The sequence below is a fragment of the Erinaceus europaeus genome, chromosome 22 (genome assembly GCF_950295315.1).
Source record: "Erinaceus europaeus chromosome 22, mEriEur2.1, whole genome shotgun sequence".
Classification (NCBI taxonomy): Eukaryota; Metazoa; Chordata; class Mammalia; order Eulipotyphla; family Erinaceidae; genus Erinaceus; species Erinaceus europaeus.
Genome location: NC_080183.1, coordinates 12,982,330 through 13,007,575, shown reverse-complemented (window position 1 = coordinate 13,007,575; position 25,246 = coordinate 12,982,330).

Here is a 25,246-nt window from a genome sequence, read left to right as displayed (position 1 = left end):
TCACTCTGGTACATGTGCTGCCAGGTATTGAACTCAGGACCTCATGCTTGAGAGTCAGATGCTCTATCCACTATGCCACCTCCCAGACCACAATGTTGATATTTTGAAAAAAAAATACTAATAGAAAGTTGGGCTAGAGTAAGACAAATAAACAAAAGAGGCTATGATTTCATAATTGCGTAGCCTACATGTTTAAATATACCAGGCTAATTATCCGTTACGGTTTGGAAGGCTGGAAGCCTAAAATCAAGGTGTTTGTTTTGATTCACTTAAAGTATGCAAATGAGCTTTTATATTGTATTTAGTAACTAGACACAGAGATCTAAACACATTAGGGAAAGCCAACATAATATATTCTTGTGACAGACACACTAAAATGCATGCATGTATGCCTTTATTTATTTTATCAAAGCACTGCTTAGCTCTGGCTTATAGTGGTGCATTGAACCTGGGACTTTGGAACCTCAGGTATGAGAGTTCATTTGCATCATCACTGTGCTATTTATCCCTACCTAAAATGTATTTATATCATAGATATAATGTTGAATTATTATAGCATTTGACTACCTACTAACTGATGACATAACTTCTCATAGCATTGTGTTTACTCAGTTAGGTGTCTTGAACCTCTCTTTTTTAAAAATTTCTTTATTGGGGAATTAATGTTTTACATTTGACATTAAATACAGTAGTTTGTACATGCATAACATTTCTCAGTTTTCCATCTAACAATACAACCCCCACTAGGTCCTCTGAAGGACCTGTATTCTCCCCTCACCCATCTACCCCAGAGTCTTTTACTTTGGTGCAATACACCAACTCCATTGAACCTCTTTTTAAAAAGACTTTGCCCCCTTCATATTTGGTAATTAGAAATTATGAAGGAATTGAGTGAATAAAACATTTTATTTTTACAATATTTATAAGTCTGAATACAAGTATAATTGCAACATTTTTTAAAGAGACGTGTAGCTGGAACAAATTTAGTTCTTCAAAGGCCCCTGAGATCTGAGCAGAGGATTAGACCCTATGAGCTACCTCTGAAAGTCATAATTATATTGAACTTCCTCTGAAAGTAACAAATAATAGAGAAAAATAAATGTTGTATCACACAGAGGTGAATGCATTTATTAAATCTGTGGACTGGATTTGAATTTCATTAACCCTTCCTAAAACACAGAAATAATAGAAACTCTGATGTCAAACTCAGCCAATTTTGGGAACATATGCAAGGTCTGTAAACAAAATGAAGTACTTCCAAATGAGATGCCAAACTAGCTAATTCAGAGTGGTCAGAAGTTTCTTAAGTAAAGAATTGAGCAAAAATATATGCCATATGGAGTATGGTTTCTTTTTTTTAATATTTATTTTATTTATTTATTCCCTTTTGTTGCCCTTGTTGTTTTATTGTTGTAGTTATTATTGTTGTTCTCATTGTTGGATAGGACAGAGAGAAAAGGAGAGAGGAGGGGAAGACAGAGAGGAGGAGAGAAAAATAGACACCTGCAGACCTGCTTCACCGCCTGTGAAGCGACTCCCCTGCAGGTGGGGAGCCGGGGTTCGAACCAGGATCCTTATGCCAGTCCTTGTGCTTTGCACCACCTGCGCTTAACCCGCTGCACTACAGCCTGACTCCCGTATGGTTTCTTTTTAAACTAACAAACTAATTGAAAATGGAAACCAATCAACTGGTCACTTTGAAATCTATGTCTCAATGCAGCAAAGATCTAGAACACGGAGTCAGGGTCCCAGGACAAGACAGGAGTCATTAGTTATGAAATACCTGACTTGCAGGGCTCGGGCCAGGGCACACCATGTGCAAGGATCCATGAACCCTGGTTCCCCACCTATGGGGGGGGGAGTTACTTCAAAAGTTGTGCAGCAGGTCTGCAGGCGTCTGTCTATCTCTCTCCTTTCTATCTCCCACTCCCCTCTCAAATTCTCTCTGTCCTGTTCAGTAAAATGGGGTGGGGGGAAGGCCACCAGGAGCAGTGGATTCATAGTGTGGGCACCGAGCCCCAGCAATAACCCTGGAGGTAAATAAAAAAGAAAACCCTGACTTGCTATAAGTTGACTTCCACTGGGCCACTCGCTTATAGTTACTTCTCCTTCCCTTCATATGTTTCCTTGTATTTTAGCGATATCTCAAGAAAAATGATAGGTCATTTTAAAAACAATTTTAGAAATAGAAAATAAGACAATAATACTATTCTCTAACAAAAATATTTAAAAAATTTTCTCATATCCTGTCAAACAGTATCTCACATGGTTTTCCCATATGGTACCTTGGATAGAACCCCCGGAACTATCTCTCTGCCCCACAACTATTAGATAAAAGCACCTCAGTTTTTAGGTATTTAGCATAAAAATCATTTGTTAGGTTAGGTGATTGCCTAGCATCACACGAAAAACAGTGTACATAAAAATTCAGATGAGTTGTATGCTTTTAATGTTTACATTGTAATGTTGGAGATAAATCAGAAATGATAACTGACAAAGTAAATGTCGCCATTCTGGATAATAACAATTTCTTTAATTAAGCAGATTAGTCGAGTAGTGGCTGTCTGAAAGGGCATAAGTATAGCTCATGTAATTAGGGGAGGGTCTTCTGGAGTGAGATATAAATATTTGGAAAGAATTATAAAGTCTTGAAAGAGTATTCCAATGAAGAAAAACGGGCAAGAATTACATTGCACCCAATGTGGATTGTTTCTGTTCAACAACAGAAGGGCCAGAATGAGTGAAGATAGTAAGAGAATGAATAGATCATAAAGCCCTACAACACGGAGGATAGATATAAATCATGTAAATGCAATTAACTCCTTTGAAGCAGGGAAGAGACATGATCACAGTTAACACTTTATACAGCTCACTCTGACTATTATGTAGACCACAGGGTTTTGTATATTAGGGGGAAAAAAACAGAGTCAGAAGCTTTGAACTGGCATAAAGAGAGTAAAGATAGAAAGAAGTTGATGAACTGGTGTTAATACGTTGCAGATGAAGTCATAGGGAATCCTAGATAAAATAACATCAATGTGGGGAGTCAGGTGGTAGCACAGCGAGTTAAGCGCACATGGCTCAAAGATCAAGGGCCAGCTCAAGGATCCCAGTTTGAGCCCCCGGCTCCCCACCTGCAGGGGAGTCGCTTCACAGGCAGTCAAGCAGGTCTGCAGGTGTCTGTCTTTTTCTCCCCTTCTTTGTCTTCTCCTCCTCTCTCCATTTCTCTCTGTCCTATCAATGACAACATCAATAACAACAACAATAACTACAACAGTAATGAGAAACAAGGGCAACAAAAAGGAAAATAAATATTTTAAAAAATCATCAATATGTGAACAAAAAAAGGAAGATGTTCAAGTAAAAGAAATCATACTGGTCTCACAATCAAGAACTCAAGGGTATTTGACTTATCAGCAAGAAATTACCCTTATTAAAGAAAGTGCAAATGAAACTCCAAATATGAGAAAACTAACTCTGTGATTTTGTTAATTGGTCTCTCCTAATTTTTTCATTTTCCAAACTTAATTAGAAAAGATAACTTATAACCATACCAGTAAAATATTTTATTTAGAAAGAGGGTTTCCTTTTAACTGATGCCTTCCTCCTTCCTTCCATTATCCTGCTTCTCCTTCTGCCCTTCCCTTGCTTTACTCTTTTTTCTTCCTTCCTCCGTACTCCCCTCCTACTGCCCTTCTTCTCTTCTTAATTTATTCTGTTCCCTTGTTGTATTGCAGTTATTATTACTGCTGTTATTGATGTCATTGTTATTGGCTAGGACAGAGAGAAATGGAGAGAGGAGGGGAACACAGAGAGGGGGAGAGAAAGACAGACACCTGCAGACCTGCTTCACCGCCTGGGAAGCGACTCCCCTGCAGGTGGGGAGCCGGGGGCTCGAACCTGGACCCTTATGTTGATCCTTGCACTTTGTGCCACCTGCACTTAACCCGCTGCACTGCCACCTGACTCCCTTTTCTTTCTCTTCCTTTTTAACCCTCCTCTTAGTCTTCAAGAAATATAATTTCTTGAAATCCCTGGTCTCCACCTGTTGGGAGGAAAACTTCAAGTTCATTGAAACAAAGCTGCAGGCATCTCTGTCTCTCCCTCTTTGTATGGTGGTTCTGTCTTGCAAACATTGAATTCAATTGATAACCCTGGTAGAAATAAGTAAATAAATAAATAAATAAATAAATGAGTATAGTGTCACTTACAGGTGTGTGTGTGTGTGTGTGTGTGTGTGTGTGTGTGTGTGTGTGTGTGTGTGTGTGAGACTCACCATCAAAATTCTGTCAGGATCTCCCTTTGGAAAGGTGTGATGCTGACACCCCCCTCAGGAAGTCACATGATTTTGAGTGTTCTGTGGTGAGTAGAATAACAATTGGGTTTGGTGAAGGGCGGGGTGTTCTGACATCTCTCCTGGGGAACGGTGGGACTGTACCTCCTTGATAACAACATCCTGTGTATTAACTTTTACTCTGCAAATGTATTTTTAAAATTATGCTTGTCATGTTGTTCAAATCACTAGTATTTATGGAGTGCTCTGATAATCCAAATAATTCTTGTTATGTTCGAAGAGGGCATTGCGCTTCACCAAGAATACAGCATACCAATTAACATTTTAGCTCGGAAATTCCATTTTTTCCCTTCCCTATATCCTACCAGCTCCTACAACATGCCAAGAATATGTGATAGGATTATGTGGTGTGTTCCCAGTGATAACTGAACAGACCTGAGGAAGGTGACATGTACTGATAACAAAAGGTGTTAGACTCTTTTCATTATCATAACTGCATGTTTCATTGATAATGCCAGTGCTGTTATAACTAGTATTAAACAGTTCTTTCCTGGAGTTTCTTTGTCTTGACAATATATCATGGACTCAGTTAAAATGTTAAAATGATTAAGCAAATTACAGAGAGGACTAATCTGTCTTTCCATAAGTGAGGCTGGAAAGCTAAATCGGAAAGATTAGAATGCAGCATAGGAAGCACCTCGACTGTTAGGAATGACTAGAAATGGTCTAATGATGCCACCAGCCCGCTAGCTGCTTTCCAAAATGTAACACCAACACCCTATTTTCTTTTTCTCCTTATTCCAAATCGTTTTGTGGGGGTGGGGGTGGGGGTGGAATCATTCTCCCTTGTTGGTTTACAGTACAGCTGTTAGCATTGTATAATTCCTCATCTCCACATGATAGTTGTCTTCAAAACACTGTCACTCGCCCCCCCCCCCCCCGAAACTTGTCCACTTTCATGCCCCAAGACCCCAAGGCCTTCTCTCCTTCCTCCTATCCTCTCCTCCCCAAGAGCCCCCTTGCTTTCTGACTGTATCTGATTGCAAGAATGATTTTCACACAAAGCTAAATTTCACACACTGAGGATTTAAGTTGACTTAAACACCCCACTAATTTCCGACTGAATTCTGATGAACTTTATTTTATTTTACGCACTGCACTGCTCTTTCAGTAAAGTATGCCGGTCTTCCTTCATTTCTCCCCTTATTTGCCAGACATACTGATAATTACCTTGGGCTACCAGAATTTATCACTGTTTGTGTTCTCCCATTTTGCCTCTAAAATGTATTACATTTCCCGCTGAAACTACTACTTGATAATCTATTAGGGATCACAAGGCATATGCATACTTATTTCTTTCTTAAAACATATAATTATACTTGAAAACTCTCACTGGATTCATGGGATCTGATTTGTTTCATAATACGCATTTCAAAAGGAGTTTAGTATGTTGCTTCTTATACTTTAAAGATAGGCAAAGGTCTTAGGGTATAGCTTGCTGTGATTTTCTGTTTTACTGTTCATACCAGGGTAGAGACATTAAAGGTAATAGACTCATAAATTTATTTGAGATTTGTATAGAAATAAAGTTTGAAGTGGTCCAGGAGGTGGTGCAGTGGATAAAGCATTGGACTTAAATAAGTGGACAGCCAGAAATAAAATTGGTCAAATGAAGACATATTCTTATCGATAAAAACGGATCCCTGATTACTGGAGACCATTGGTTCTGCTTTCCCCACACCCTCTATATTCTGCTGGCAGACTCAGCTACAGAACAAAGCACTGTCCTTGGAACAGGCATGGCCCAACACATAACGATGTATTTTGTCCCCAGGAATGTTGGCTTGTTTACTTCTGGCTGTAACTAGTTTGTTTTGGAGTTTCACAAGTTACAGAACTATTGATTATTTATTCTGACTCTAATGTATTCTGTGACAGCACATTGAGGCTGAAAAAGCAATCAATTTCAAAGTCCCCCCTTAATATGTAAGAAGGAGGTTGTATGCTGGGCAAGTATGAATCACTAGGTAATAAATGTCCCCAAAGATTTTAACAAATGTAAATTGCTATATAAATATTAAATAAATTACACAATATTTTTAGACTCCGAAGCACTGAATCACTTCACAAAGGACTAAATGTCAAACTGAATAATGCATGTTTATACATATTTCTTCTGTCGACCATTATTACAACTCCAGCAACACTGTTTGCTCTAAAAGTTTTATATCCAACACATACTCACTTTTGGCACTTACTCCACATTACTATATATTTTTGTGGGGTGGAGGGGATATTTATTTCAAACACCAACCTCACTTTCCTGGGGATCAGTTGGGAGCTTGAAGTTTTGGTGGCAACTGGTTACTTACTGCCCCTAGAGAAATTTTTGCTAAAGGATGTTGTGGTATAGAGAGGTCCACACAAGAATGGAACTGTTTGGAAAATATTGTTCCTTTTAGTTCCGACAGTGTGTGTGTATAGGGGATTTGGCTGAGGGAGCTGGGCAATGGTGCACCAAGTTAAACACACATAGTACTAGGCACAAGAACTCCTGCAAGCATCCCGGTTGGAGCCCCTGGCTCCCCACCTGCAGGGAGGACACTTCATGAAAGATGGCAGGTCTACAGGTGTCTGATCATTCTCTTGTTCCCTCTATCTCAACCTTCCCTCTCAATGTCTCTCTGTTCTATCCAATAAAAATGAAAACAGGCTTCTAGGAGCAATGGATTCATAGAGTAGGCACTGAGCCCTGGGGTAGGCACTGAGCCCCTGCAGGAAAAAAAATTGGCGAAAATGAAACTAAAGTTGAGTAGGGATCAGATAGAATCTTTCCCTTCCACTTCTTTGAATGAAGATAGGTAATGCTTCACTCAAGGCTGAAAGGGACTACAGTGCTTAAGTTACCCCTGAGTCAGTCATCAGAACAGACACAACTAAGTACCCACTCCTGTTTGGGAGTAAACAAAAGCCCCTCAGAGAACAAGGACTTCACAAATGGGAACTGTCTTGAGAGTATGACGTGCTATTAGGAACATTATTTTCAGTAGACAAGAAATAATTCAGAAAAGATGGTAGTATGAATATCATGAAGGGGATTCCAGAAAAAGTTTCAAAAATTGCCAAAGGGGAATTATAAAAAAAAAAATTATAGGGACACTGAAGGACTAGTTGGGATTCATGCCAAACTTTCAGAACATTTTTACTCCAGCATTTTTATTCCAGAGATAGCAAAACAAGACAGGTCTGAGCATGACTGTCAAAGACTGGCTCACTATTAAATCCCCCGTCCACAGAGAACATGTTTTAGGAGTAGAATTTACTTATGTTGATAAAAAACAACTGAAGAGGTCAAATCCTAAAATCAGAGACATCGACTTGATGTCCAACTGTCCATATACCTGTCCTGAGATATCGTTGAGTGCAGCCAAGTATTCCATCCATAAGTCAAGGCTAGAGGGGAACCCAGTGATTCAGCTTTAATGTAATAGGCATCAAGCAAAGACAGTTCTGTCATTAAACATCCTGATGATAAATGAACTCAATTTCTTATTTTGACATTCAATAATCTGCAGATGCAGATTGTCAATAATAATACATCTGAAATTTATGGACTGTGTTTACAGTTTTGATCCCAAAAAGGGAAGTGTTTGGATGCTTAAATTAAAAAAACAAAACAAAAAAACTTCTTATCAATTTCCACTTGATATCTAAAATTAAAAATCTCTTTCACTTAAACGGTATTTTATAATGAGATTTTCTGTCTTTGGTCTTAGCCCAGATGCTTTTGTTTTGTTATATTTTTGCTTGCTGTATCACCTTCAATAAACAATTAGTACAAGCTGGTAAAGACAGACATGATAATGCTGGTAAAATGATACCAGTTGTCATTTGAGGATCTGATGAAATCGGGTGCGATGGAAATGCCTCATATGAATTGCCATAATTAAGTCTCAACTGTGTATCTGGAAGAGAAGCTTAATTAATGCCTCAGAAATTCAATAATTTTGTGTGAAACTATAGGTAATAAGAGGGCATATTAAGAATCAAGCTTAGCCTGTTTAATTCCACAGACTTACTTATTTTAACTAGAGTGCTATTCAGTTATGGCTTATGCTGGGATTGAACCTAGGACCCTTGGGACTTGAGACATTGCGCTACCAATGGAACACCTCTGGATCAACTTTTTCAAGAGAGAGAATGTAGGAGATAGTCTAATGGTTATGCAAAGAGACTCTCTTGCCTGAGGTAGTGGTACTACTACTACTACTACTACTACTACTACTGATAACAGTAACAATAATAATAGACTAACAAGAGGGGGAGGGGACATAAATAGTAGGGGAAGAGTAAACTATATGAAAGTACCTCAGCTTTCTCATTGTTAGGGGATTTGGGATTAACTTCCATCCTCTCACCCCATAAAGAATTTTTTTCCATGCCCCCAGAGAGGGGGGAATGTTAGGGGAAGATGACCAGAGGGCTATGGACTCCAATACTAGCAGGACCCAGAGAGTGAAAAGGGATAGTGGACGGAAATTTGCAAGTGTTAATAGGTGTAGGTGTGACTTAGAACGGAAGAGAAGGCAGCACTAGAGCAAAATGGACAGATATATATGATATGGGTCAGCCCATACCTGTGATCTTGGGAGAACTACTGCAGGGCAGTTCCTGACCTTCAGCTACATTAGATTGATTCTTTACTACAAAATAAAATTGGCTGGGTGTTGAAAGATACTTAATAACATTCAGTGTACATCGTATTTTCAGCACAGTGTGAATGACAGATTTTGTGAGAATATGTAACATGTAGCAACATAGTTTTCAAGTTTCCTCTCTAAAAGGTAAAAAGAAGACATCATGTAGGATATTTAAGCTAGCTCTTGACCCCCTTCCAATAATTGTCTTTAGTTTATGTCATAGTTTAATACCAGTTCTGTTGCTATAATAACAATAACCATATATAATATTAATAAACAGCATTTATTTATTTTTAATTTGGAAACTTTTAGAAACAAACAAACAAAAATTATTTGAAAGGTCTTTGGTAGTTCCAGTTTCCACTGGAAACTCTAGGGAAGAAATGCACTCTGTCTGTTTAAAGCTCATTGAGGCTGCCAATAATTCTCTGACCTTCTGTTGTCTTTTTGTTGCATCTCGCATTCCTTCGACATTCCTCCATCCCTTTCTATTTATTTATTTATTTTTCTTTGTACCTACCTCTCTTACAAAAGGCCTTTAATCATAATGAACCCATCCATTGAATTCATCGGAATAATCCCTCCGTATCTTTAATCAGATCTGCAAAATCCTTTTGCCACAGAAGAGCATATTCACAGGCTCAGGGGATGGGAAGTGGGTGGAGAGAAAGCGCTCTGTATTATCCACCATCACAGAGTGGAGCATAGCACTTAATATTGCTTCCACTATGCTTCACACATTTCACTCTCACCAATATTTAAAGATTATTCATTTTCCCTCTGTAGCCCCATTGACCCTTTCAATGACAATACTGATCTGAATGAGTTGTGGACAGGATTTGTTGTGACAGGAATCCTATGATGAAGGATCTGCAGTAATCTCCGAAGTCAAAGTGTTTTTTTTTTAAATTCATCATTAGCAATCAAAATATGTACAGGAACTAAGACATATGAGCTTTCTTTCATACAGGCTAATCATTTGAACAGCTTTTAAATATTTCAACATCTTCCAAATGAGTATAAAAATTCTAATAACTAAGCCATGCCACAAATAAATATGAAAATTTGATAATATTAATGAAAAAAAAACAAGGAAAAGTATTGCATTTCATAATTAAATACCTCCTGATTTATGTATCTTCTGAATTGATTTTATTTTTAGAGAGACATTAGTAGAGTGATTCTTTCATTGTTTTCTAAGTCTCTTCACTTACTGTGTTCATACAGATTTAAGTCTAGGGTGAGGATAATTCTTTTGCACTTATTTTTGTAGTTTCTTAAAACAGGCATCAGAACACATGGTGATTTGTTGATTACACTTAGAGCTATGTTTCCTTAAAACATTATGAAATACTATATTTATGAGTCTAGTCTGTGGGAATTCATTACAGACTGCTCGCATGCCCAAAACTGTACGGATGATATTGGAAGAACTAGAACTTGAAAAATAAGTTAAGTCATTGTCACATTTCTCCTCTCCGGGAATAAGTACCTCATAGCAACAAGTGTATATAATATCAGAAAAAGAATCAGTTTGATCTGCTTTATATTTTAATGCTTTACAGCTACCAAGTTGCAGATGCTACAATGATATCAATCTTACTTCCCCGGACAGGCTGGGATTAGGGATTGTCTTGCCATTGCCCATGTTCAGCGGAGAAGCAATTACAGAAGCCAGACCTTCAACCTTCTGCACCCCATAATGATACTGGTCCCATACTCCCAGAGGGATAAAGAATAGGAAAGATTGTAGTGGCCAGGCTGTGGTACACCTGCTTAAGTGCACACATTAAAGTGCATAAGGACTCGGGTTCAAGTCCCTGATCCCCACCTGCAGGATGTAAAGCTTCAGGAGTAGTGAAGCAGGGTTGTAGGTGTCTCTCTGTCTCTCTCCTTATCTCTCCCTCCCCTCTCAATTTCTCTCTGTCTCTATTCAATAATAAATAAGTAAATATTAAAAATAATAGGAAAGCTTTCAAGGGAGGGGATGGGATATGGAACTCTGGTGGTGGGAATTGTGTGGAACTGTATTCTTCTGTCCTCTTAGCCAGTGGTCTTGTTGATGTATTTTTTATTTTATAAATAAATTAATAACAATTAAAAAAACATAAGGAAAAAATCATATTTATGTAAAAATCTATGACTGGGGTAGGGTAATTTTCCACCATGTTAAAGAAAGAGAGAACAGTGCAAACATAGAAATTTGATAAGGTAATTTGATATGCTGTAGTGGAATTCATTACTCTGTAACCCTAAGAGAGTGAAATCTTTAAGAACCTAGGTAGATATCCATAAGCCATTGTAAGTTCCAGCAGCCGCAGATGGATCTCAATGGGTAGAATGCGTGCTTTGCAATGAATGGGGCCCCTGGTCCAACCCCAATAAAGTCCCCAATAAAAAAATTAAAGAGAAAGAAAGAAAGAAATACAAGCCAAGAAAAAGAGAGGGAGAAGGAAGGAAAGAAGGAAGGAAGAAGAAAGAGAAAGGAAGGGAGGGAGGGAGGAAGGAGGAAGGAGGAAGGTTTCAGGGAGTGGTGGATTTATTTTGCAACCATCAGACCCAAGTGATAACTGTTAGAAATGTGAGAAACAAAATGTGAGATTCAGGAAGACTGGTGAGCAGACGAAGGGAAGCTTTGCCCTGACAGTTCATGGGGTGATGCTCATGGCAGAGTCGCAGAACCTGGAGGCCAGAGCCGTGCCTCAGCTCAGGCTGAGGCCATATAAGGTCTCAGTTGGATTTATGGCGTGTTCGGTCTTATTTCTGGTGACATGGGAAGAGTGGTCTTGAAGATGTCTTGAGGATGTATGTCCATTGCAGGCAGGAGCAAGATAAGTTTTTCCTGTACGGGTGAGGGGGGGTCTGACTTTTATTTGCACCTCTCTCCCCTCTGTTTGAGGGAGATATGTTCATTTGTTACAGGTGGGGGTCCAAGCCTCATCATACTTCCTTCAGTAGCTTTGCTCAATCTCAGACCTTCAGACCTCCACATTTAAAATACCCTAACAGCATTCTTCAGACCCAGAAACCTACCTACAGCCCAACTCTGTCCTGTTGATGCTGGTGGTGTTCAACACGGCTATAAGACATTTGTGTGTGTGTGTGTGTGTGTGTGTGTGTGTGTGTGTGTGTTTAAGAAAATATTTTCATCCCATCAATTAACAAAAGTATTATACTTCTGGCGAAACAAGATCAAAGTGCATACTGGCAATTTCTTATTTTACCAATATAATTTTTTTGATATTTTTGTTTTTAAACCCATATTATTTATTTTTAGTAACCTCATAGTCCTTTTAGTACCATTAACACATTATTCAGTTACAGATACTAATCATACAGTAGGGACAAAATAAATAAGCCCAAATTATTCGGTGGTCTTTAGGAAAGGATACGTAATAATCCAAATTGCAGATAATCATTCCTCCCCCAACTGCACTTTATTCTGTCTCTGTTGATTCAGCTTCAAAGCTTGGAAAGGAACCAGATTTTTGTCCAGTCTAAATAAAGTTTTGCCAGAGTGCTTCCAGTTTAGAAAGCCAAGCTTCCACATTTATTTTTCTTGGGTTGCATATAAATGTTTTCAAATTATGTTATTACTCATTGCTAATGAGCTAAATTTTCATTAGCACAGTTCCCCTTTCATAATCTACACTTATCCAGATATCATCCTTTTCAATTTTGTTTCTCAGTGACAGTTATCAATACAGCATATAATTAAATGGATCCTAGTTTATTATTTTTACTTAAGTTCTCTTGTATAGGCTTTTACTGCTAGATTCCTGACTGCTTTTAGCAGAAAGTTAGGAGTTTGATCATTACAGGCATTTTCATGTCTTGGGCATAATAAACAGTTAGACCAAATGACTTAAGACTTTGTTGGAATTTTGGCAGAAGGTGAATCATGAGTTCATAGTAGTTAAAAATAATTCATCCTAAGTTATAGGAACATTTCTCCCCAAAGTGGTCTCTTGCCTTAAATTCTAAGAGATTATAAACTTATTTCATACTTTATTTCTTATTTCTTCATATCACTATCTCTCTGTTATGAGCATAATGCATATTTATGTATTTGAATATTTATTTATTTATTTATTTGCAATCACTGGGTCTTTACCACTTCAGGTCAGCATTTTTCAGATAGAGAAATTAAAAAAGAAAGATTTGTATTTTACTCTGTCAAATCAATCAATCAATCAATTAATCAGTCAGTGGTTACATAAGAAATTACTGAATGCAAAAGTTAAATATTTCAGTGATGCATGCACTTGCATTCAGAATAATGTCTGCAGAAAGCAATTAATCCTACCCCTATGTACATAGCCACTTCTCTATTTAAAATAAGTCTGTGTCTTTTAATTGTTATTTTTCTCCATCAATACAAATTTGGAAGACCATTGGGTAGTTCACTGGGTAGAGTGTGTGTTCTGCCCTGCATCTGAGCTCCAAACACCAGTACACCAAAGGGAGTATCATGGCACCAGGGACTATGCCATCTCTCCCTCTTTCTCTGTCTCTGAAACAAAAGGAAAAACTTTCTCCAGAAGTGGTGAAGTAACTCATTCATGAGACCCTAGCACCCACCCCCCACCAAAGTAGAAAATATAATATAGTTTTCAAGGCAGATTATGGGTCAGGTGTTGACACAACCAGGACACCACACATGATACCATGCTTGAAGATCGGGGCTCAACCTCCGCATCCTCGCCTGCATGACGTAAAGTTTATGACAGGCGAAGCAGTCGCCATTCCTCATTGTCTCTTTCCCTGCCCCTCCATGTCTCTCACCTCACATCTGAGAGAAAGTATCGTATTTGGCAGCTTCCTTGCAAGATATTTTGGTACAGATGACATGTCGCAGTGAAAGATGAGTCAGAAAGCAAAGCAACAACTCAGATCCTATGGTGACGATTGGCTTTGGGTAAGTCATCATCTGGACTGACTTTTCCTCAACTGTAACAGGCATCAGTTTGGGTCTGGTCTTGGTTGTACCTTGTCCTTTTAAAATATTATCAACTTACATCTGTAAACCTTTCTCTTTTATGATGATAGTTCTTAAAGGCAGAAAAGCTGAACCAGCTGTTTCTTATTACCTGTCTTATCTACAACCCAGCTTGTCTGAGTGAATTACTAGTATATTCTAAGAATGACTCAGCACTTTGACATTTTAAAGTGGGCCTGATCATTGTGAAATACAACCAACATATGGTAACTGATGCTAGTCATTTAACACAACAATTTTAGGACATGCTGAAGAAAAATATATTTCATATCCTTACTAAAATACCAAATCAGAGCAGACATAAATTATAGATGAAACGATCAGATTGTGTACAACAACATGCTTCGATTTAGTTTTATTTTTCTTCTCATGTACACAAGTCGGTTTGCAAAAACTGTCCATGAATGTCGTGAATGTTTTCAAAATTTCTACACATGGTTTCTTTTGTCCAATGTGTGTGATAAATATTTAGAAATAAACCATGATTCATTGCTGAAAAATCAAGGAGTTAACATTGCTTCCTAGGTAACCTGGGAGTTAACTAGGAGTTATAATGGTGTAATGTCGAGTATCCAGATTGCAATAGTTTTGATAATGCATCTCCTTGAAACTGTAAGGATGAGCAACTGTGTGGAGCTTGAAACAGAAAGTGCTTTTACATTATAGCTGGTCAGTGTAGACTCAGAAGACTTGGCCAAACATGGCAGGCTTATCAGCAGTGTTTAAAGCAGAGCCCGAGACCATTTTAGTTAGCAAAGCGTTATAGCTACATTTTCATCAAATCTGCCTTGGTTCTTCTTTTAATAAGTATTGTTAAATAACATTTAGGAGACAGTTATGAAGAAAGAATATTACAATAAAATAACTTTTGTTTCAGGTAACATTTTAAACATATTTAATATTGTTTCATACATCACAGTTTTAATTGCTTGTTCGTATTTTGAGTATTGATAAAGCACAGTTTGTGGGCTGAATACTCCCTAAGGAATCATGGAAATTCTGTCTAAATATATAAAATGTATCATATATACATCTATTTCCTTACTCCCTTTCTTTCTCTCTCTCTTTCTCTGTCCCTTCCTTCCTTCCTTCCTCCCTCCCTCCCTCCCTTCCTTCCTTCCTTCTTAATACTAGAGAGAGAGCAAGAGAGACCAAGACTGAGACCATACCATTGAAGTTTCCTTCAGTATGGTGGAGGCTGGACTAGAACCTGGGCCAAGCACATGATAAAGCAGTGCACTATCTAAATGAGCTATTTTTCTGCCTCATGAGGTTTCTTTGATAGGTTATTTAAATGGTGCTTTCCCACTGAAATTAAATTAGCTTATGATGGTCCCCAACATGTGAAATGAATATATACATATATATATATGAAAGAAGATAGAATTATCAGGATATACTGAATAGTTAGAAAAATCTTTCTTCTATCCTTCTGCTCAGAAAGACAGTAATATGTTGAATCCAAGGGTGGAAGTGTCTTATCTGCACTGATTGACAGTTCTGTGTGTTTCTGGCTGTGAGGCACTAGGAAAATGACTGTACATCCCTGCGGCTATTATTTCTGCATCCGTCCAGTGGGGAAAATTGCTACTTGTAAGTCAGATTTGGAATGAGGATCACGTACTAATACTGAGGAAGTATTTACACACACATACACACACACACACACACACACACACACACACACACATATCACTGGGATTATAAGTATTTATAACCATTTTCCCTTTTCCATCAACATAAATCATTTACACTCAGTTTTCTGAAGATATTTCTCAAAAGGCGGGGTGGTCGTCTGGGCATATTGTGTAACTAATACACACACACACACACACACACACACACATCATTGAGATTATAAGTATTTATAACCATTTTCTCTTTTCCATCAACATAAATAATTTACACTTGGTTTTCTGAAAGTATCCCTCAAGGATGAGGTAGTCGTCTGGTAGTAGACTGTGTAACTAACACACGCACCACACACACACACACACACACACACACACACTCTCTCTCTCTCTCTCTCTCTCTCTCTCTCTCTCCCATCCCAGATGTTCTAAAAAATTGCAGCTGCTCCATCAGCAGATGAATTTTGCTGTTCTCATGAGCACTGGCTAGTCCTAATAATAATTTGTAATGAATAGAATGTGGTAGAAGAGTGACTGTCTTCAGAGACTAGGTCATGCGAGGCAGTTATTTCTCGAATGCATGTTTACCCTTGGAACGCAATGTGTCCTCTGTGAGGAAGCTCGGGCCACCAGGAGAGACCATATGCACTTGTTCAGCTGATTGTCCCAGCTAAGAACTCACTGCCAAAAAGCAGGACTTCAAATAATCTCAGCATCACAGCGATTGCCAAGTGGAGCTGAGGGAAACTGTTCTTGCCAAAGCTTGCCCAGACTATAGATTAATGAATAAAATAAACATTGTCATTGTTATAAGTGACATATTTTGTGATGACCTGTCACACAACTTTAGCAACTGGTATAGTAGATAATGCAGAGAGATTTTTAAATTGAAGAGTACTTACACAAATGTTAAGAACTCAGGATAGTTTTTCTTTTTTTTTTTTTTTTTAGTTGTAGTAAAGATTTATTGCCGTGAATATCAACTGCAGTTATTTTCAGTTGTGCATAGTAAAGATGTTGGTCATTAAGCCAGGTCCCCTGCATTGCTTGATGCTGTGGTCTATTTACATAATCATTGTTTTGCCTGAGACCCACCCTGCCTGCAGGGTATTGGTTTAATCCCATTGGTTAGAACCTTTGCAACAGCTGCTATGGAAGCTTTCTACCTTCACGCTCTTTTTTTTCCTCCACCCCCTTTCCTAGCCATTTCCTTTTCCCACTTTCCACTTCTGTTTCAGAAGATATAAAGGCGTTGTTGTCTCTGCTCAGTAAAGGCATTGCATTGCGTTCCTGCTCTACCAGGAGCTCCTCGTCTCTTCTCTCTCCCATGACGCTAGCCCGGCACAACATGGGAAAGGCTGGCTAGATAAGAATGCCTTGAGTATGTGACTTTAAATTCTTTCAGTTGAAGAATATAGTATATGGTAGCCTAGGAGTCAGCTTACTGGTTAATGCAAATGACTTTCAATTCTGAGGCTCAGAACGCCCAGGTTCAACCCCTAGCTCCAACCATAAACGAGAACGGAGCACTGCTCTGCGGGATAAATTGTGTATCACCTAAGGGACTGTGAAGAAACTCAAAGATATGTGTTGGTTTGCTTTAAACAGCTTAGCAGGTGGCCAAGTTTCTCATAATTGCCGAGAGATTGGGCCACCAGGCCTATTCACTGGCATTTGAGTTTATTTGCTTGTCATCTGTGGTACTGGGGCATGTCAGAAAAGGGATTTCTGTTAACTTCAAGTTCTACCTAGGAAGGTATTTCTTCTTTTTCTTTTTTTCTTTTTTTTAAATCAGTGATTTAATAATGATCGACAAGATTGTGGGATGAGAGGGGCACGATTCCACCCAGTTCCCACCACCAGTTTTGCATCCCATCCCCTCCATCAGAAACTTCCCTATAGTAAATTTGATGTGTCGTCTTGCCTGGGTTCTCAGATTTCCTGATAACTGATGAACAGTATTCCTGGGTGTGAATTTGTAAGTGTTTTGGATTGCCCTCCCTAAGAGCCCCAATGCATGAAACACATTCCTAGGATAAAATAGCAAATGGGAAGTGTACCTCTGTCCCTTTTGGCTAGAGCTACGACATGCATTTCCTCTTATCTCTGGATATGTGTGCTCCTGGCTCTTTGAAGGTGACCTTCAGTTTGGACTTACATCATCTGATTTTCTGGTTTGCAAAGCAAGCCTTCACTTTGAGCTGGAATCTGCACTGCACAGCTGACTTTCCTGGGTCTGCAAAATACAAGTGTCGATCCTGGGACTTTGTAACCTTCCTAGTTGTGTCATTCAATTTCTATAAGCCTCCTCTTATATCTCTTTCTAGGTATTCTGCTGGGTCTCTTTCCCATTAGATTCCTGACAAGCACAGAGAGTAACGCATAAATCTATCCAGGTCTAAGTAAAGATATAAAAAGTGGTCACTGCATATATTTGAATAGAGTGTATAAAGCTCATAACAGCTCAAATTTTAAATCCCTATTCCAGCCTCAGCTCACTGAGAATGTTTGAGTTTGCTATTTCTTTCTTAGCTTGAGCTTCCTTGGAAGGGGATGCAACAGAGGTTGTCTAGAATATGGAACTGAAATAATGCATTCTTCCTGGAATAAATGTTCCTAAAACAGAGAGACACAACGGAATAGAACCTTGATAAATTATAATTATTATTTTCCTGATTTCATGCATCTGACCATGTTTAACAACTTTACTCTATGTTTCAGGCACGGCAGTGTCCCCAGGTTACAGTGGTTGGTAAGGCAGGCCTGGACATCCCTAGGAAACTAAAAAAAATAAAAATAAAAATAAATAAAATAAAAAAAAACTACTTACTTACTTATCTATTTATGTTAGTTACAATCTGACAACGGCTACTCTCTGCATTTCCAGTTCACCTCCCTCAGTTAAATTCAGATATCTTCTGCTTGACCACACATGACGCCATTTGCTGAGATCAATTACATTAGTCTCATACTCTGCTGTGTGTTCCTAAGGTACAGGACAGCTGTTTTATTTCTCTTTATATATTCTCTCCTACCTTCAGAGCTACTAAATCCTCATCCTCTGTGGTTTTAATGAATAAGTGCCTCATTTATTTATTTTCACCTCCAGGGTTATCCCTGGGGCTCAGTGCCTGCTCTAAGAACCCACTCCTCCCAGAGGCCACTTTTTTTCCCCTTTTGTTTCCCTTCTTGTTTATCATTATTGTTGTTATTGCTGTCTTTGTTTTTGGATAGGACAGAGAGAAATTAAGAGAGGATGGGAAGACAGAGACAGGGAGAGAAAGACAGACACCTGCAGACCTGCTTCAGCACCTGTGAAGTGACTCCCCTGCAGGTCGGGAGCCGGGGGCTCGAACCCCGATTCTTACTCTGGTCCTTGTGCTTTGCACGATGTGCACTTAATCTGCTGCGCTACTGCCTGACTCCCGCTTCTTCTTCCCCTTCCCATTCCCCTTCCCCTTCCTCTTCTCCTGCTCCTTCTCCTCTTCCTCCTCCTCCCACAGACACTGACACACACACACACACACACACACACACACACACACACACACACACACACACACACACAGACACAATTTTAAGCTTTTATTCATCTGGGGATGATTTTAATTTCTCTAACCCTAGTTCCTCTATGTCTAAATATTATGTGGAAATTCTTTAAAATTTGTAATCTGAGGAAGGTGATTCTGGCATCTCATAGCTAGAGGGTACTTATACTAATGACTAAGCATCCCATAATATATACAACCCCCCCGGGGACAAACACTTATCCCAATCAAAATGTCAATAGCATCAAGACCCTACACTTAGCGAATCATATATGTACAGTTATGCTTAAAGTACTCATGAGTGACATGCCAAGGTGTGTATATGGTGCCTCCTCTGACAGAACCCCTATTTGAGAATAAAATAGTTTCTCCATAATTCAGTGAGATGAAGAATGATGGGGCTCACCATCTGGTCAAATACAATATTCATGGGAGAAGTAATAAGAAAATACTCCAGAGTTCAAAACAAGAGCTAAATAGTGTTTTTATTTGTTCCTTAGATCATTATTTTATGGCAAAATCTCATTAAGGCAATGTTGTTTTATTCTAAATAGCACAATTCAAAGGAAATTGTGCTCCTCAGCCAAGCAAATGTAACATGGCTGGGTAATATATCGATGCAATGATACAACCTTTTTTCATTGACTCCTCATGCTGTCCCATGCCTGTGACTGTAATTTCGGAATAGGTTTTTGGTCTTAATGTAGAGAAAATAAACATTCTAGTTTTGCTTCAGACCAGAAAATATCCTTTCTGTAAATGCAAGCTAGATTTCTTTCTTGCAATTTGTTTTTCTCCATCTTCAGGGAAATGCTTTCCTCCTCCTACCCTTCCCCTCCTCTCTGCCTCCCTCCCTCTCTTGCCTCCCCTTTCAAAGCCTTTGCAATGTCATTATCATCTGTTTACATTGACAATAAATAAAAAAGCATCTGCAGGGATGAAGAGACACTGATATGTTTTCAAAGTTTATGACTTTTCTCCTAGTACTTGATCTTCATAAATGTGCACTTTCTGTTATGATCCAATTAATCTTAAACATGATGCCAGGCATTCAGACTATTTGGTTTTAATTTACTCGGTTATAATTGGTGGTATTTTCTCCTTAGGTATCACTCTGCACCCATAAATTATTTGATAGCAATTATCCCTTAAAATTCATCCAAATGCTTTTCACTTACTTCCTGAATTCTAAGTAAGTCTTCAGTCAAAATATCCCTTAGAACTTACTCTGATGTGCTTTTGGTCCTTTCTTCTGATGAAGAGATACATGGCTGATTTTCTTTTGGAGTGTAGCTGAGTAGAATTTGAAGAATGCTAGAAGCTACTCTCACCCAAAATAAAATAAAAATAAAAAATAAAACCTGTCTACACTTTCATAGCACCTCATTCTGTTGCTAACCAAACGTGGGTCTCAGCTCACCAACACCCTGATAATATTGAATGTATCAGGTAAGGTATCAAAAACCAGAATTTAAATGAAACAATTATGGAGGATGTTGAGAACCTGTCCTTCCTCCTTGATCTGTGAATTCACAGAGGAGCCAATGAGCTGGAGTGCAAAGAACAAAAAAGAATCTGTGTCATCATTTCATCTTATTTTTTGATTCTTACTGTCGCCTCAGTGCATTCATATATTCTACTTACTTCTTTGTTCCTGAGGTCACACTCCCTTTCTAAATAGGGACGCTATATAGATGAAAGTGAAAGTAATGATAACGGTTATGGTAAACTTTTCTGAACTTTCCCCTATGAAAACTCACCTAATCCTCCTAAATCATTAGTGTGTACAGGGATTGAAGCTATAGAGGGATTAAGGAGTGTATCTCTAGTCTTCACAGCTATTAAGTAGAGACAAATGTAAGTAAAGTTAGTCAGCAGTTTATGGCCGAACTTGTAAGCACTGCATAGACAATAGACAGCAAATAAACAGGAGGTAGGATTAGTGAGAGAAGACAGCATACATATTTCAAGTATGTGTTAAAAAATTACATTGGGAAGATTACTATTTTTTTTTAATATTTATTCTCCTTTTTTGAAATTGCTGTAGTTATTATTGTTGTTGCTACTGATGTCTTTGTTGTTGGCTAGAACAGAGAGAAACGGAGAGAGGAGGGGAAGACAGAGGGGGGAGAGAAAGATAGACACCTGCAGACCTGCTTCACTGCCTGTGAAGCGACCCCCTGCAGGTGGGGAGCCTGGGGCTTGAACCAGGATCCTTACGCTGGTCCTTGCGCTTTACACCACTTGCATGTAACCTGCTGCACTACCGCCCAACTCCCAGGAAGATTGCTCTTACTGATTTTTATTAAGAATTCACAAACTCACAAGATAAAGGGGGATCGTTCCACATCAGGCCCACCATCAAAGTTCTGTGCCTCAACACCTTCAGGGACGACCAGCATAGTCCTCCAAAGCCTTAGAGAAGGCTTGCTGATTTATTTATTGAAGTTCTAATTCATTTTTGCAAGCCCATGATTCACTTCCACATTTTCCACCTATTAGTGGAACTATCCAGTAGTTGTTTTTCTACTTCCTTGCTTACATTGTCACCTCCAGTTGTATTCATTTTGTTACAAAGAACATGTTATCATCTTTTGTAAATTGCCAAGTAGTACTCCATTGGGCCTATGTCACATAACTTCTTTTTTTAAAAAATTTTTATTTATGATTAATTGTGGGTAATTTATTTACTTATCACATTTTTGTTGCCCTTTGTTGTTTTATTATTGTAGTTATTATTGTTGTTGTTATTGATGGCATTGTTGTTGGATAGGACAGAGAGAAATGGAGAGAGGAGGGGAGACAGAGAGAGGAGAGAAAGATAGACACCTGCAGACCTGCGTCACCGCCTGTGAAGTGACGCTCCTGCAGGTGGGGAGCCAGGGACTCGAACCGGGATCCTTTGGCCGGTCCTTGCGCTTTGTGCCTCATGTAACTTCTTTATCCAGTCGTCTGTCTATGGAAATTGAGGTTGCTTCTACATTTTGGCCATTGGGAATAACACAGCTTATGAACATGGGGGGGGGGGTACACGTATTCCTTTGAAGTGATGTTTTCAAGCCTTCTGGGTAAATAATACTGGGCAGAAGATTCAATGTAACCTGACAGTTTGAAATACTATTGCCAACTCCTTTTCATCTTGCCCATAATGACAAATACATTAAAGAAGTCTAGCTCTGGTTTCCCACCGTTTACCAGTGCTGTCAACTATGGACTATGCCCCAGCTAAGCCTCTGATGGGGGGAATGACTGAAGTGAGTTATGTTTCAGTTGACCTTTTATACCCTAGGCCTCAGCATTTGTTCGGAACTAGATTTCTTTGCTTCAGTTATCAAAGTCAATTGTTTAAATATTGCTATAGCTACACACTAATGGTGCAACTTCAGACACTTAAAATTTAATTAGTTAAACATAAAGTAGCTGTGGTTGTAATCAAACAGATGGGCAATTGATAACATTAAACCCACTCTGGCCCCAAAGTTGAAGACCATTACACAAAAGAAAGTTGTTTTTCTTTTAGTTTTTTGCCCCGTATTCATGACGATGAAAATATTTCTTTATAAAACACTCGTCAGGTCTTCCTGATCTACCCTTATTTTAAATAATGTACAAATCACAACTCTTAAGGACGTTTGCTGTAGTAAATCTAGTAACTGCTCATAAGTTTGGTAACTGAGCACACCAATTATCTAAAAACTTGCAGAGCTGTGAATTTCTTTTCTTTTTTTAATTTTTATTTATAAAATGGAAACACTGACAAGACGATAGGATAAGAGGGGTACAACTCCACACAGTTCCCACCACCAGAACTCTGTATTCCATCTCCTCCCCTGATAGCTTTCCTATTCTTTAACCCTCTGGGAGTATAGACCCAGGGTCATTATGGGATGCAGAAGGTGGCAGAAGGTGGAAGGTTTGACTTCTGTAATTGCTTCCCCACTGAATATGGCGTTGGCAGGCCAATCCATACTCCCAGCCTGTCTCTCTCTTTCCCTAGTAGGGCAGAACTCTGGGGAAGCAGGGCTCCAGACACATTGGTGGGGTCGTCTGCCCAGGGAAGTCCAGCTGGCATCATGGTAGCATCTGGAACCTGGTGACTGGAAAAAAAGAGTTAACATATAAAGCCGAACAGATTGTTGACTAATCATGAACTAAAGGCACGAATATTGCAGATGAAGATTTGGGGTCTCCTTTTTGGAAAAAGCTAGTAGGGCTATTTTAGGTCTATTCCAAAGGGCCCATGACTTTTATTAGTTTTTGTCTGAGCCTGACATCTGATATGCAGGTGGACCCAGGTTATTGTCTGGGGAGATGATGTCATGGCTGGAAAAAGAACTAGAAAGCTGGATCAGGGAAGAGAGTAGCTCCCAAATGTGGGGAAAGTGTGTATATATATATATATATATATATTTGACTGTAAGCCTCATCGATTAATTTCTAAAGAGACGGTGAGTCTTGGAATGTTTCTTTAAATGGTATAATTGGAAAACAGGAATTTGAATCTACTATTAAATATAGAAAGCATTGGGCAGTGAAACTATCATGTAATATCCCAAGAAATCTCAAAGGTTGGCAAAACAACCAAGGACCAAGTTCCAACCAGTATAGCAACTAGCAGTCTGACTAATTTCATATCTTACCTCTATGTTACAAGAAATAAGGAACCCAGTATCCATTACTGTTATGCGCCCTCACTAACATACGCTGCAAGGTCAGTGTTACGGGGAGCTCTAATACACGATGGAAAAACTCTCCTACAAAGGCTCCGATAGCAAATATCTTAGTCTTAATTTGTCTGCCTCCAGTATCACAACTGCAGCTATGAACTGCTATCTTACAGTCCTTAGATGAAAGTCAATGCAGTCATCTATGTCAGTGAGGAATAGAGTAGTTTGGTTTGTCAATGTCAGAATTAGTAATAGTCACAGAAATGCTTGTAAATGTTACCAGCTTCAATTTTTTTTCTTTGTATTTTTTTAACTTCTTTTTTTTTTTCTTATCTGAGTGAACTGTAATAGGAAGTAGGTGAGGAGGGTAACTAAGTCTAAGTGGACACTATTTCATTATGAACTTGATACTGACTTGCTAAAGACTATTGTGTATTTTTGCTTTCAGGTATATATTTTGCCGTAATTTATAGATACATGTCAACATATATGCTCTATCTTATGGGACCTGACCTATATCTAGGTTTTGAGACTTTGTTAGGAAGTGAGCCTCCTGGAATGGAGTTAGAGAATCCTATGAAAGGAAAGGTCTCACCGGAGTGATGAGGGTCAAGGGTCGGCATTCTGTGCCTGACGTCTCTGGACACAACCTGAAGTGAAGTATGCTGAGGCGGTACTGGTTGCATTGATTAGGTTGGAATCAGTGGATGCAATATCATTTGGCCTGACATGAGAGATTTTTTTTTTAATAATGACCAAAAATGATGATAGTACAGTTTTGAATCTAAAAGATGCTATTGGCTGGAGAGAGTTGGATATGATAAGATTTAGCTAAATTAATCCAAATTTACAAATTGGAGTATCAAGAAATAATTTCAGGGACAGGGTGATGGTTAGTGCACAAGTTATGGTACTCAAGGACCCAGGTTTGAGCCCCCAGGAAAGCTCTGTGAGTGGTGAAGCAGGGCTATAGGTGTTTCTCTGTCTTACTCCCCCTCCATCTCCCTTTTCCCACTCAATTTCTGGCTATCTCTATCCAATAAATAAATAAATATAAATTTTTTTTTTTAAAGAAAATGTCTTCAGTCATTGAAGGTTAAGCAAAGATGCATACTATTGGCATTAACTTTATAACAAAGTTATAAAAGGGTAAAATAGTGATTTACATGTTCATGGAGGAGGAAATGAGAGCAGAAAATATGTACTGAACTTCATTTTATATAGCAGCAAGTCAAAGGTTAACTTAGTAAGTTGATAAATTATTCATGCATTGCTTCAGACAATCATTCAAAGACATGAATATTGTACAAAGGAAGACTTAAAAATAATCTCCTGGAAAGTAATGGGGATTAGTGGTAATAATGGTAGAGTTGAACAATTCTGTATTTTTTTCAATTTGATGATTTT